This window comes from Tachyglossus aculeatus, chromosome 5 (genome assembly GCF_015852505.1).
Source record: "Tachyglossus aculeatus isolate mTacAcu1 chromosome 5, mTacAcu1.pri, whole genome shotgun sequence".
Lineage (NCBI taxonomy): Eukaryota > Metazoa > Chordata > Mammalia > Monotremata > Tachyglossidae > Tachyglossus > Tachyglossus aculeatus.
In genome coordinates, this window is record NC_052070.1 from 83,912,633 (window position 1) to 83,925,030 (window position 12,398).

Below are 12,398 nucleotides of genomic sequence, written 5' to 3' on the forward strand. Positions count from 1 at the left end.
AATGTTTGTGCATATTTGCAAGGTAAGTATGCATATCTACTGTGGCTCAATATTTTATAAGACTGAGGATCATACACAGTTTTTCTGTCCACTTCTTAAGGGCACAGTGAAGGAGAGAGGTCAGAGCTGGGGAGATTGATTTTGGAGTCTTCGTTTAGAGATGGTACTTGAATCTGTGGGAGAGGATTTGCTTGTTAAGAGAATGAGTTATAAAGTGAGAAGAGAAAGGGATCCAGAGCAGAGTTTTGAGGAACACCCATCATGAAGAGGTGGAAAGCAAAAAGTAGAGTCAGTGAAAGACAAAAAAAGAGCAGCCAAAGATATAGGGGGAAAAAATGGGGAATTCTTTAAGTTTAACCTAGACTGGACAGTCTTTCCAGGAGAAGAGAGTGTGTTAAAGCTCTCAAAAGACCAAGGAGAATTAGGAGACAGGAGAGTACTTTACATTTGGCAAGGAGAAGGTCCTTAGGGATTTTGGAGAGTAGTTCTGGATGAGTGACCATGATGGAAACTGTACTGTAAAGGGCCAAAAGATGGAGAGGAGAGAAAGTGGAGATGGTTGGTGTCTGCATCTCTTCTGAGGAGGAAATGGTGACGGTTGATGTCTGCATCTCTTTTGAGGAGTTTGGGTAGGGAAATGAGGAGATAGGGCTTTAGTTGAAAGAGGTAGTGGGATCCAGAGTATTTTTTTTTTTTTTGAGACAGAGGAACAAGAGCATATTTGAAGAAGGAGGGGAAGAAGCCATCAGAGAGTGAGTGGCTGATGCTGATGCTTAGGGAGAGAAGTAGAGTGGTCACAAGTGTTTAGTAGATGAAAAAGGGATGGTAGAGAAAACATCGGAAGAGGGGATAGATTTTGAAACAAGGTGGGTAATTTCATCTCCATTTGGAGATGCCCGAGGAAAATGAAAGATAGTATTGTTGAGTGTGAGGGAGTTTGCTGGGATGGAGGAGGGTTCCTTGGGGAGCTAAAGCCTAATGACTTTGAATTTGTCATCAGAGCAGTTGGCACAAGATGGGGAAGATAGAGGCACTGGAAACTTCAGGAGAAAGTTAAACACCCAGAATAATTAAAAGGGGAAATAAGGTCTGGAAGTTAGGGTTCATGTCTATAAATTCTATTGTACTCTCCTAAGCACTTAGTACAGCGCACTGTACACAGTAGGTGCTTAGTAAATACTATTGATCGATGGATTGAGCTAAAGAAAGAAGAAATAAAGTTTCTAAGCAGAAGAGGGGCAGAGTCATTGCAAACTGAGGTGAAATTCAAGTGGCTGGAGTTGACCTGGTGTTTTTGCAGTGTCAAAGAGTTTTGCGGAATGAACACAGGAACAGAGGAAGCAGACTTTGGAGGTCATCCAGAGCTGGGATTAGTTGTTGGGGATAAACCTAACAAAAGCAGGGAACAGACTCTCCTTCCTCATGTCTTACTGGTCAGTGCACATTTTAGTCTTTTGGGTTTGAATTTCTTGTGTCTTACTTCTTAAAGTGAAGCCAGTGATAATGCCACAGCCCAGAAAGATTGAAAAGGAAGGTTGAAGTAATGAAAACTAGGCAGCGTCCCACATCTGTTCTTTCAGAAGCTTTTCAAAAAGCCTCTGGCACAAAAACAAACTCAAAATGTACCGAACCTAGTAGGACGTATTATATCTGTAAGGTTCATGGGCAAAAGGTGATTCTTCAAAGTGGTTTGACTAATATACTAGAAACATTTGAGTGGTAAAAGTGGTATTTTCTTTGGTGCAGTACTGAGAATTTTAAAACCAAGATTGCAAGATGATAGGGTCAAAAATTGGCAATGAACTGAATTAAATGCCTCTTTTATTACTGTGTTCTGTACTCTCCAGGTAACTTTGTGTGATTCTTTTCTAAAAGGGGGAGGTGAGATAGGGTGAAAAGTCAGCGTTAGGAGAGGAAACTATCTTTTTTCTCCATCTGGTGACCCACTCCTTCCCTCCTTTTAAAGCCCACCTTCTCCATGAAATCTTCCCCAAATACACTGAATAAAATCTCTCTTCCAGTCAGTCAAAAGCAAGTAACTGTAATTAGAATAAAGCAAAACACTAAGTGCCAGAAGGTAAACATGTAAAAAAAAAATCCACCCCAGCTCTTAGTGTTTTAACAAGATAATTATTATTGCTATTATTATTTAAAAAATCACAAGGTCATAAGGACATCTCTATTGAATGAGGAGAGGCTCATGAATGAGTGTGAATGAGGTAAGAATGGGATCAACTGCCAACCTTCCTCCTGCATTTATGTAAATCAGGCTGGACAAACTGTTTAATAGCCTTTAGGGTCAGTGGTAAACTGCCAAACTCTTATCTGCAGTCTCTCCATATCTTCACACCATTGCTCTGAAACCCACAGGCATCTTTCCTGTCTGCTCCGGAACCCAAAAGACTATTCAGGTCCCCTTGAGAATCCCTTCCACATTACACTCCCCAGCTGCCAACACTATAGGACTTAAATTTCCTAAACTAATCCGTGTCCAGCTCAAATGATTCAGTTCTATTTCCCATATCTTACTGGAAGGTTTAAAGGAAATAGGAATACAGAATCTCCTATCATTGCCACAGAATAATACTTTGATTTTTACATAGCTCTTCTATTTCCACAAGGCTTTCACAGAATCCAGTTTCATTAAACTCTCAAGGGCTTACTACAGTGAGTTGCAATGCACATATTCAAGGCATTACTAAATCCTGTCTGTTCGACCTTCACAATACCACTAAAATCCACTCTTTCCTCTCCGTCCCATCCTTTCCATCCTTTCCATCCATCTCTCCTTGATTACTGAACTACCCTCCTTGCTAGCCTCCCTGCCTCCTGTCTCTCTCCACTCCATTCCTTACTTCACTGCTGCCCGGATCATTTTTCTACAGAAATGTTCAGGCCATTTTTCCTCACTCCTTAAGAAACTCCTCTGCATCAAACAGAAACTCTTCACCATTGACTTTAAAACACACAATCACCTTGCCCGCTCCTATTCATTCATTCAATCGTATTTACTGAGCGCTTACTGTGTGCAGAGCACTGTACTAAGCACTTGGGAAGTACAAGTTGGCAACATATAGAGACGGTCCCTACCCAACAGTGGGCTCACAGTCTAGAATGGGGAGACAGAGAACAAAACAAAACATATTAACAAAATAAAATAAGTAGAATAAATATGTACAAGTAAAATAAATAGAGTAATAAATTCATACAAACATATATGCATATATACAGGTGCTGTGGGGAAGGGAAGGAGGTAATGCAGGGGGGATGGAGACAGAGAGGAGGGGGAGAGGAAGGAGGGGGCTCAGTCTGGGAAGGCCCCCTACTCACCTTACTACTCTTTTCATTACAACCCAGCCTGCAGACTTCACTCCTCTAATGCTAACCTTCTAACTGTACCTCAGTCTTTCTATCTTTCCACCGTCCTTCTCACCCACAATCTGCCTCTGGCCTGGAAAGCCCTCCCTCTTTATATCTGACAGATAATTACTCTCCCCAACTTCAAAACCTTATTGAAGACACTTCTCCTCCAAGAGGCCTTCCCTAACTATGCCCTCCTTTCCTCTTCTCCCACTCCCTTATGCATCACTCTGACTTGCTCCCTTTATTCATCCCCTGTCCCAACCCCGCAGCATTTATGTACATACCTGCACATAAAGTGTCCGTTAGAATTTACAGCTACTCTAGGTATTCCCTCACATGATCTCATACATCCCGGTCCTGTACAGTTTGCTCTGCTCCAACCTACAAACTTTGACTTCTTGAACTGAATCTTTCTACAGCTGTCCAATAACGTTTGAACTAATTATGAATGTAATATGATTACAGATCCACACTTTGTCCAGGCAGGGTGAGCGCAACTAGAGCCATCAAAGCTGAGTGACCCTTGGAAAGTTGGTCTGAAAGGCAGAGAAAAGGGAACATGTAAAGAGTCACATTAAAAATTACATGTTTGGGAAGCAGCGTGGCCTAGTGGAAAGAGCAAATGCTTTGCCCGTGAGTCAGTGGACCTGGGTTCTAATCTTACCTCTACCACCACTTACCTGCTGTGTGACCATGGGCAGGTCACTTAATTTCTTTGTCCCTCAGTTTCCTCATCTATAAAACAGTATTAAACATCTGTTCTTCCTCCAAATTAGACTGTGAGCCCCTTATGGGACAGGGATTGTGTCTGACCTGATTATCTTGCATTTAGCCCAGTTCTTAGTACAGTGCTTGGCACATACCAAGTGCTTGAATAATACCTTATTATTATTATTTTGTGAGGGTGATTCGGGGGAACTACAGTCACAGGATTAAAAATCCAATACCTTTCATTATATACAGAACTCTTCCTACAGTAATATCAAGCACCTTACAGAACAAGGGAAGCTATCACTTGTTAGCTTCTGTCCAGCTTCTTGTTGGGGAAAATTAAGGCAGAACAAGCTTAGGAACAAGATTCAGTTTTTTGATGAGTCAGTGTGGGTAGGGATCGTGTCTACCGAGCCTATTGCATTGTTCTCTCCTAAGCACTTAATACAGTGCTGTACACTCAGTAAGTGCTCAAAAATACTATTGACCGATTTGAACAGCTGTGGTTTCAATTCCCACCAACTGTTGAGATAAAAACTGTTTCACCCCATGGAGTCACGATGCCTGTTGATGGCGACTTAGAGAATGAAGTGAACCTTCAAGAGGGGATAACAATGATCTGGCAGGTACTCCACACTTTTTCTTCAAATGAAGAGGATTTAAGTTTACCCAGTGATAACTCCTATACATGCCCCCAAGACTATTCAACAAACAGGGTGTGTAGGTGTATAAGACAGGTTATGATTCTGGTGCCTTTCCTCCCCCAAGTGCAAAGTAAAACTTAGACACTGCTAAAATTGAGAGGTAACTTCACATAAAGCACACTTATAATTGGTTGCAGAATTCTACCACATTTATCTCCCCCTATGAGGATTAATATGCTCATAAAAACACTGGTAGCCTTCCTCTTGCCAACAGAGATAAATGTGTCATTTGGTTGCAATCTCTTATGTATTTTAAATCTATCTATATTTTAGTTGTTCAGGCTTATAAAATATTCAGATATTAAATATTAAATATACTACATGTAACCTTAAAGAATCATCTGCACATTTACTCAACATCCTGTTTAAAATATCTGGGCTGAAAGTATGCATTCTCTCTCTAGAAATCAAAGATTCATTGGTGAATATTTTAAAATAGGAAACAAAAGCATTTGTTTTTCTCACAGGTAAAATATTGGGGCAGATATTTACCACCTGGATATAGGACAGAAGTCCGGCCCAATATTTCATAACAGGGTTTACATAGCTAACATTGAAGATTAAAATGACTATGGGAATTGCTTATTCAAATTCAGACCCATTCTCCTGGCCTTGCAAGAGGATCAAGACCATAGGTTCTATACATTTTTAAAGGAGTCCACTCTGGGAGACAATTTTATGTAACATGGTTTGTTTCACAACATCTATCCTTCTCCTTGACACAAAGTCACTTTGAACACCAAGTTTTAATTAGGCTTTCACTGATGGTAACTTCAGAAGTGTTCCTGAAAGTAGGGGTTTATTTCCTATTGTTTCACGACCAGCATTTCTTTCAAATGCCAGTGTCTCCTTCCATTGAAATCTAAATTCCACTGCCCTCACCTTCCCCACAGTCCCTGAAGAGGAACATGAAGGATGCAGCCATCAACTCAAAAGCAAAACCGAGGGGACACAAGTCTTTAGGTAAATTCATCTGCTGTGTTTTTTGCTTTTAACCTTGGCCTTGCTATGGTGTGGATGTGATGGAGTTCCTGTGGAGATTTATTTCTGACATTAAGCCTGTACCTAGAGATGAGCTTATTTCACTTTAGTCAGTAATCACATTTTATGCACTTCATGTGGCTTTTCCACTGGCCAGATTTAACATGTCTACTTATGGGGAGTTCAGGATAACTATACTAAGAGAATGCCTAATAGTGTCATCATACCAAAATTATATTTAGCCTATTGGAGGTATTCTACAAGAAAGATCTGAGAAAATGTTATATCAATATTAACTTTTCATCACTATATTTTATATGTAATAAGGCAAGGTGTTCCCTATACCTTGACAGTGGAATTCTCCTAGAGTTCTAAAAAGAGACAGACACCTTCACAGCAATAAAATTAATGTGATTAACCCATTTTAGAAAAAAATCATTTAACCAAAAATTACATATTTTAGCCTCAGATTCTAGAATGAGTACATGATACAGGTGTGAATGGCCTAAGCTTTATCTGTTTTGAATTTCAGGACTTCCTGAAGGCCCCATGTGACCTTCCTTCCCCCGGTTGAAGGGGTTAATTTACAACATGGTTGTGAGCTGCTTCCTCTGATTAGTTCCCACGGATGGGATCTGATTTGCTAAGATTATACTTAAATCCCTCCCATTTCTATTTCTGAAAAATCTAAATTTGTGTCCTCCTCCATCCCCAGGCCCATTGCCCCTACAAGATGGGTGGGAGCCAGCACCACAGTGTCTCTGTGCTCCAAAAGACTGCCATGTGAGGAGTGGGGTTGCTGTGTCTCCGTGTCCATAGCTGTCCCAAATTCTCCATGTGTAGAGCCCAGAAGGGACTTAGAGAAGGCAGGTGGGAAGGAAAGAAAATGTCCCACCTCCCCCTTCCCCTCCTCTGGCCCCTTTGTCACAAGGATGGCACCTAAAGTAGCTTAAACCACTTAGAAAATGGATGAGATGGTGGAAAACGTGCTGCAGTTTACCCTATCAACTTGGAGGACTTGACCAGATAAAAAGGTCATAGTTCAAAATGATGTTGATGCTTCATATAACCGAAGGGTTAAAACCATAATTCTCAAGTTTTATCATCCCATGATTCCTCCGTGACCTTCATCACTCCATCAAAGGAAAAAAAAAATATGCTGTAGATTTGTAATTGATGACGTTCTTAAAGACTAGTAAGGAAGGAAAGCAGAAAAAAGGTCCAGGAAGTGGAGGAGGTCAAATCACTGTATTCACATCAATTAATCAGTCAGCAGTATTTCTTGGGCACTTCCTCTTTACAACGTACTGAACGAAATCCTTGGCAGAGTATACAATATAGTTAGTAGGCAGGGCCCCTCCTGCCGAGGAGCTTACAGTCTGGGTGGGGAGAGACAGACACTAAAATACATTACAAGTAGGGGAAAGCAGCTAAGTTAAAATATATCTATTTATTATATATATTTATATATATATATATATATATATATAGTGTTACCTTGAGGCAGGGGGTTGGGTGAGTAGTGAACAATCACTGAGCTTGGAGGTCTTGGCCACTTGCAAGCACAATTTAGCTTTCTTTGATTCCTCAAAACTATTGTGACACCCCAGTGTGAGAAACTTGATTTTAGAGAACGCATACTCAAATAAAAGTCACTCAGTTCTCCCAAATTATGATTGGGTTATGTACTTGTCTACGGTTACTCCTAATAATTTGGGTATTAGATTTCTTCTGGAATTACTCATACACCAGTCACTGCCTTTCTCCACATGAATCAAAAACACATTCTGGGAAAATCCGGGATGTGAGTCCATAATACAGAGCCTCACATCAATTAGTCAATGACTTAATCAATCAATCAGTGGTATTTATTCATTCAATCATATTTATTGAGCACTTACTGTGTGCAGAACACTGTACTAAGCACTTGGGAGAGTATAATACTACAATAAACAGTTACATTCCCTAATTGATCACCTATTATGTGTACTAAGCGCTTGGGAGAGCACAACAGAGTTAGCAGACATGTTCCCTACCCACCACAAGCCTACAGTTTAAATATTAATATAAATAAGGTATGTCATTGAAAGATATGTGCTGTGGAGTTGAGGGTAGGGCAAATATCTAATGCCCAAAGATCACAATCAAAGTGCAAGTAGCCAAGGGAAACAAATGGCAGAAAATAATGATCTGGGTTCTAATCACCACTCTACCTCTTGACTGCTATGTAACCTTGGGCAAGTCAACTCACTTCTTTGTGCCTCAGTTATCTCATCTGTAAAATGGGGATTAGGACTCTGAGTCCCATGTGGGACATGGGCTGTTTCCAACCTGATTAGCTTATATCTATACCAGCCCCTAGTACAGTGCCTGGCTCATAATAAGAACTTAAATGTCTTTAAAAAAAAAAGAACTGCACAAACAAGAGGAGGCTTATTTCTTTACTTCTGACCTGTCTGCATCGCCATTGAGAGGATTAAATATAGAAATATTTAAATGTATTAGGAATTCATTTGGATAGTCCAATTTGGTCTCAAGGTAGGATATGAATATCTCAGCAGTAAGGTGCTCTTCTCAAATTTGAATCAGCAGTTGGCCATATCAAAGTCCTGTACTACATGAGCAACTGAGGGCAGAATTTGCTTAGTGTCTGAATAGTGTCATGTCTCCTTGCAGCACGGCAGTATTTACAGTACCTTGCTTTTAAAAAATATATAATTATATAGAATAGAACTTTAAATAAAACCTATTCTTGGAAAAGAATGGTGCAAGATAGTGTTTACTCATTTCCAATTTGATATTTTCTCTCACAAAATCCAATTAGAGTATCAGATGTTTTGCTTTTCTGGCATATGCGTTAATGAAAAGATGGGAAAAAATGAGAAAATGAGATGTTTGATTCTGTGTGATTCACCAATGTTTCTGTACATCTTGAAATGCTCTAGCTAATGAGCAATAGCTGAGAAGCAATATAGGTTATTAACTGTTACATAGTATTAATGCATTTCTTGGGAATTAACATAGACATTTTACATGCTGATTATAACAGCTTGCAATGCTTGAATAGGTTTTCCCCTCCTCCTTGCTTTCCTGAATCCACAACACTAGTTTTTTTTTCCCCCAATGCTGAAACCAAAAGCTAAAGGAGGACATTAAAGAAACTGCTTCCCATGGCTAAAAAGAACAACCCCAAATGGAGTGAACACTGCTAAATATTTATTATTTAAGTCTCCACCCATATGGCATGAAGTTTTCCTACTGACTGGGCTTCACAAGATCACAATCATTTTGCTTCTTCTGAGAGAAAATAGCTGCCATTTAGTCAGTTCTGCTATGATGTATCAAAAAGATACACGTACTTGTGGGAGAACTCACTGACAGCAAGGCCAATACTCAATTTTCCACAGATGACGACTGCAAAGTAACTTTCCTCCCAAGTCCAATTATTGACTTAATATAGCCATTTAACAGACCTTGGGCCAAAATTGTTTTGCTGATGTGGGAACTTTGAGCCTGGCAGGAGGTAGTAATAAATGTAACCCTGATCATAAGTGTACCTGGGACATGGTACTTAGTCTTAGCTCAAATACTACTTTATTCACTGAAGCCACCGGACTGAGCTAACTACCAAATTTTTTCCTCAAGTTGGCTCACAAATCGATCGTGGTGATTAAGGTTAAGGACTTTGATGTGGCCAACTGCTGATTCAAATGTGAGAATAGCTGCTTACTGCTGAGATATTCATATCCTGCCTGTATACCAAATTGGAGACTTTTCCAAGCAAGTAATGAAAATGTAGAAGGGTTGAAGGTAATATTTGCAGAGGAGAGGGAGGCAGGTTAAGGGTTAGGCAGAAAATTCTAAAGAAGAAGGGAAGAAGTCACATTAAATTGAAATATCTAGATAGACCTGGTAATCTCCTGGCACTAATAAATCTGATTACTATTTTTACTGTTATGTAGAATGATGTGGTCATTTTCACCAGTTTCAATTCAGCAAACCTCTGTGAGGGAATTTATTATTAGTAGTATTATTAATGTTATTAATATCTGTTAAGCACTTACTATGTACCAAGCACTGTAATAAATACTGGGTTTGATAGAAATCAAAGAGGTTGGACACAGTCCCTGTCTCACATGAGGCTCTCAGTCTAAGGCAGAGGAAGAACAGGTATTAAACTTCTAGTTAAGGAAATTGCGACAGAGTAATCAAATCCATGCACATGACCAAGGAGCCAGTAACAGAACTCACGCTCCATTACCTATGCTAAAACAGATAACCTTCACTGACCTTATTATATTTGATGAGAATATTTTTAAGCCTGGTCCTAAATCATCTTCCTTTCCCCTCTGCTTTTCAACAGATGGGGCTTTGCTCAGCGAACATAAATATTCTATTCCAAGCCAAAGTACAGCCTACTCCAAAATTCCAGCGGAAAAACAGCACTTATATTTCTGATACTCTCTCCTTATTTCTCCAGTCACTGACTTCTCTCAGGAATTCTGCTCTGAGGCATGACAGGACCTTGGGCAAGTCCAAATTCAGCAGACTTTCACTATCCCATGATTAAAAATCCCTCCAACCATCACCTGGCAACAACTTAGCTGTCAGGTTCCCTGCCTAATTCCTTCATTCTTTTCTCTGCTTCAACAGTACTCTGAGGCTTCTGGCTGCATTTTATCCCAGGGAAAAGCCTTGCCAAACCTTCCCAACTCTCACCCTCAAGATTGAAGCCAGAGCTCCTAAAATACAAAATTCCCCTCCCAAATGAGATCCTCAAAAAATGAATAGAACAATAAGAAGAGGAAGGCAGTACAGATGGAGGAAACAATGTATCCCTACCGGATTATAAAATCCTCCAGGACAGAGATTGTGCCTGTCAATTCAACTGGACTCCCTCAAGTGTTTAGTATAATAATGATAATGTTGGTTTTTGTTAAGCACTTACTATGTGCCAAGCACTGTTCTAAGCACTGGGGGGGATACAAGGTAATCAAGGTTGTCCCACGTGGTGCTCACAATCTTAATCCCCATTTTAAAGATGAGGGAACTGAGGCACAGATAAGTTAAGTGACTTGCTCAAAGTCACACAGCTGACAAGTGGCGGAGCCGGGATTAGAACCCATGACCTCTGACTCCCAAGCCTGGGCTCTTTCCACTGAGCCATGAGTATAGTGCTCTGTCCTCAGTATCCAATAAGAGATGTAATGTGGCCTAGTGGATGGAGCGCAGCCTGGGAGCCGGAAGGACCTGGATTTGTCACTTGTCTGCTGTGTGACCTTGGGCAAGTCATTTTATTTCTCTGAGTCTCAGTTGTCTTGCCTCATGCTTTTGAGTCATCTCCAACCCATAGTGATGCCAGGGACACAACTCTCCCAGAATGCCCCACCTCCCTCTGCAATCATTCTGGTAGTGAATCCATAGTTTTCGTGGTAAAAATAATGAGTGGCTTACCATTGCTTCCTTCCATGAAGTAAACTTGAGTCTCCATCCTCGACTCTCTCCCATGCTGCTGCTGCCCATCACAGGTGAGTTTTGACTTTGAGCAGATTACCTTCCACTCGCTAGCCACTGCCCAAGCTAGGAAAGGAATGGACATGCCTCTGCTTGACTCTTCCTCCCATAGTCGAGACTGGTAGAGTACTGGAAACTCTCCAGGTGGGACCCTGAGAGGGGTGAGCCTCAGTCACCTCATCTGTAAAATGGGGATTAAGACTGTGAGCACCACGTGGGATTTGGACTGTATCCAACTTGATTATCTTGTATCTACCCCACAGCTTAGTATAGTGCCTGGTTTAACAAATACCATAAAAAAAGTTAAGCACTCAGTAAACACCACCGATTGACTGGACCATCTTTCCAGAAGTCATTTATTATTAGAAGGGCCATGAAGGAAAAAGCATTCAAAATCAGAAATGAACCTTACTCCCATATTCCCACGATTCTCCTTAAATGTAATGTATAAATCAATCCTTAGTCTGAGAGCCCTGTGTGGGACTGGGACTTTTTTCTGTCAGAATGATCTTCCCCAGTGCTTAGTACAATGTCTTGGTACACAGTATGTATTTATTAAAGGACATTTGAGGAGAGAGGGTGGGGACAAAAACATTGCTAAGAAATCACCTCCTTTCACAGAAAAAGAAACCTACGGATGTAATTAGAGAATAGAGCTTTGTCACTGAAAAAGTATCTTGGAAAAGTGTGGCTTAGTGGAAGGAGTACAAGCATGGAAGTCAGAGGACTTTACTCTGCTCTCTCATTCACCGCACAAAATCAATCCGTCACCAAAACCTGCCGGTCTCACCTTCACAACATTGGCAAGATTCGTCCTTTCCCCTCCATCCAAATCGCTACCTTGTTGGTACAATCTCTCATCCTATCCCGACTGGATTATTGCATCAGCCTCCTCTCTGATCTCCCATCCTCCTTTCTCCCGCTGTTTCAATCTCTATTTCACTCTGCTGCCCAGATTATCTTTCTATAGGAATGCTCTGGGCATGTCACTCCCCTCCTCAAAAACCTCCAGTGGTTGCCTATCAACCTTCGCATGAAGCAAAAACTCCTCACTATTGACTTCAAAGCTCTCCATCAACTTGCCCCCCCTACCTCACCTTCCTTCTCTCCTTCTACAGCCCTGAC

At 40.8% G+C, this 12,398-nt stretch overlaps 1 protein-coding gene and 1 non-coding gene across 2 annotated transcripts in view; both read right to left on the minus strand.

The window, feature by feature from the left end:
* The window catches only part of UNC5D (unc-5 netrin receptor D), a 558,705-nt gene that overhangs the window by 296,262 nt on the left and 250,045 nt on the right, over positions 1-12,398 (minus strand). The window lies entirely within an intron of this gene.
* LOC119929243 lies at positions 11,298-11,435 on the minus strand. Its single transcript, XR_005451376.1, has one exon. It is a non-coding gene; the product is annotated as a small nucleolar RNA SNORA7 (small nucleolar RNA).